At 43.4% G+C, this 3,223-nt stretch overlaps 1 protein-coding gene across 1 annotated transcript in view; it reads left to right on the plus strand.

The window, feature by feature from the left end:
• Positions 1-821: 821 nt before the first annotated feature.
• LOC106804760 (glycine-rich RNA-binding protein 5, mitochondrial-like) overlaps positions 822-3,223 on the plus strand; it is a 4,135-nt gene continuing 1,733 nt past the window's right edge. The window contains exon 1 of the mRNA XM_014806082.1: positions 822-1,011. The gene's annotated coding sequence lies outside the window, so the exon portion shown is untranslated. The remainder of the gene's footprint in view (positions 1,012-3,223) is intronic.

A 3,223-nucleotide genomic window follows, 5' to 3' on the forward strand; every position in this document is an offset into this window, starting at 1 on the left:
AGAGAGAGAGAGAGAGAGAGAGAGAGAGAGAGAGAGAGAGAGAGAGAGAGAGAGATACTTACGCATTACATACACACGCGCCTCATGAATGCATTCGGACACCCAGAAAAACCAGAGTGTGAATATTATTTATTTTTGATATTAGGTCCGCTTACACCCATGCGATAAGTCGAGCGACGTTTCCGCCTGCCCGGTCAAGCACACGCTGCGTACATGTTATCTGCTTTTTACGCCATACACGTTTACATTACACCGCATCTCATTTAGCAACGACGCGAATGCATCCATGAATAAAACACGAAAATGCTCAGAGAATTTCATTCGCGAAATGCCATCATTCAATAAGATGCATTTAGCATCATTAATTTTTAATTCGTCGAAAATTCCCAAAAGACTTATTGTCGTCATGTTTCCAGCAAGCGCGTCACACGCTCTCGCGTGTCATGCAGCCGCGCGCTGCGAGTTCTGCTTGCGCGAAACTTGCAAAAGCCCACCGCGGGGCAGAAACACGCACCCGCTAGTTTCACACAATTACGAGCCTTAGCTACGACAGGCGCTTCTCAAAGATCGCTCTCTACTCAAAAGAAAGAGACAAACATCATCACGACCCAATTTGTGATGGTTGGCTCGTAACGGGGCGGGGCGCACGCACGCACTCGTGTTTACCTGTGTGTCACGCCCGCGTCATCCCGCTGCAGCAAGGCTCAGCTGAGCAATCAGCCCTGCCACACACACACCTGTAAGTGATCACAGGTAATGCGAACGTGAGCGCAACATGGCGCTGATTCCATACACACGAGCGGTTGCGGAATCATTGTGGGCGTGTCAGGCGAGTGTGTTGCCGGCCCATAACTAGGTTATCAGTGAATGGCGCGGATTTCTTCGGACCATCACCGTCAGTGGGTCAGGGGTGGCCGTCCGACGTATATAGAAGCCGCCACTCACCTGTTCTAGTCACTCTTGCTTAACATTTGTGGTTTCAAAGCTTGCATTGAGGTATCCAGCCTTCTGGTAAGTCTAGAAGTACGACAAAAGTACACGTTGTCGTAGATGTTTATTATGTATATTATATACTATACCATATATATATATATATATTTATATATATATATTTATTTATTTATTTATATATATATACATATGTTTATAAATATTCATTGCATTTTACGGAACAATGGGATGAATCTGTTAGATATTGTCAATGTCCTCAGTATAAGATGTAAGTCATACAGCTAATGCATTTCGTATTGGCTTTCATATTCGAGTGTCTTAGCTATAGAAGCAATGGTATGGTAGCATGAGCAAGCCGCTGAGAATAACGTGAATGTGCAGTCTTCCGATTTTCTAAATATGGCCGTTTTTGGCAGCTAATGCTATTTTTAACTGTGCATGATAAAACTCATGAACATACATCGTTTTTTTTGCGCATGGAAAGCACATTTGCTTCTTTACGAACTACTGATATATTATGTTGATGGTCTTCGGGCTTCAAAATTTGTCAAACAACAAGGAATAGAGATTAGCGTAGAGAAATTATATGTGCTTGGTAATAATTACGAAATGGTCTGAAATAATCTTCGCTACTTCAACAACACCTGACATGTAGAGAAACAACAGTGGTGCAGTTGCAGTACGCATAGGTTTGATCCTTGGTTCAGGCGCATACACACACGCATGCACATATACGTATATCAACATGCGTATACGTACCTGCCTGGGCACATGTATGTGCGTGTATGCAAGTATATACGCCCGTCTGCGCGTACATGATATATAATTATGAGATGGTATATGCACTAACGCCCACGTTTTCCACATGATGGCCATTTTAAAGCTTCTATCGATTTTTTAGCACGCTATATTTTTAGTGTTGCCAGTTGTTGCGTCATAAATCTATGTACATAATCATAAATAGTCTCTGCTAGCCATATATTGCCGCAGACAAACACCCTACTGCATTAAGATTTAAAAAAGCTGTCGCGTATGGGGAGATATTAATTCCTAATAAAGTATATACGCAAGAAGGTCGTAACTGAAATTTATGCGTCACGGTTAAGGTCGTAATTTTACTTGATTTACCGCTGCTTTTAGAAATGCGAGAACTCGGTGGTAAGTCTCTACATATTTCCAGTATACAAAGAGTACAAACAGTGTGAACGTCACGAATATATAGCATCGCGTAACCATAACTAATAGCGGGGAACATTATGATTCGCATTCATAACACATAAACTGTGAAATCTCGAAAGGGGCAAGAATCCGAGCGAATCGGTCAATGCGTAAATAATGTTTCAACGTTCGCTCCAAAAGAGCCTCCACTTCGAATTCTTCATCGTAATCGCAGAATAATACCGTGAGAGCGGAAATTTTTTTCGCCTAATGTGTGTCAAACGCGGAAAACGAAAGCCTCTTCAAGGCTGCACGAATATCGCAGTCACATGATGCACGTTTGACCGACTATATGCTATAGGGAAACGGTTTAAATCTACGCCTATCATTTCTAAAACAAACACGACGTCTAGCCGAGGATTTACAAGCTATTCAGCACCGCTGGCCAACCTGTTCGGATCGTTGGACAGATTCGACCTAAAACTGTTATTTCGTGAGCTCGAGATCATGTACTGAAAGACGTGAACCCGGGGCTAATCCAAGATAGGACTATATTTCACACGCGCTAGCCCTCATTAAGCAGAAGATTGTACGACATTGTGCACCTCTAACACGTTTATAATACCTTACCGCACCGTCCTACAGCAATGTTTCCTTCGAATGAGCTCGAATGAGTTACCCCGATGTTGCAATAGCTGCCCTACTATTATTATTTAGTTCGTGTTTGTTTACGTTGAGCGCGGCTGAGGCTCTTCTGATTCTAGCGCTCACTTCGGATTTCCCTTCAGACGTTTCGAGCACCAGTCTGAACCTTAATACCTGGCAGAAATGTTAGCCTTGTTGTTTGGCGAAACAGTAACACACGCGCGCGCGCGTGCGCGCACGCACACACTCACACACGCGCGCACATACACACACACATACACACAAACATATGTATATGTATATATATATATATCCAAAATTCGTGGGGGGGACATGTCCCCCTGTCCCTCCTGGATTTGCGCCCCTGCTGACACTTACAACAACAACACTTATGCCGCTTTCATACTGGGGTTTATCCCGCTTCAGGTGGATAAACCCAGTATGAAATGTCGAAACACCCTTAGCCCGA

Source organism: Priapulus caudatus, unplaced genomic scaffold, assembly GCF_000485595.1.
Source record: "Priapulus caudatus unplaced genomic scaffold, Priapulus_caudatus-5.0.1 Scaffold86, whole genome shotgun sequence".
Classification (NCBI taxonomy): Eukaryota; Metazoa; Priapulida; class Priapulimorpha; order Priapulimorphida; family Priapulidae; genus Priapulus; species Priapulus caudatus.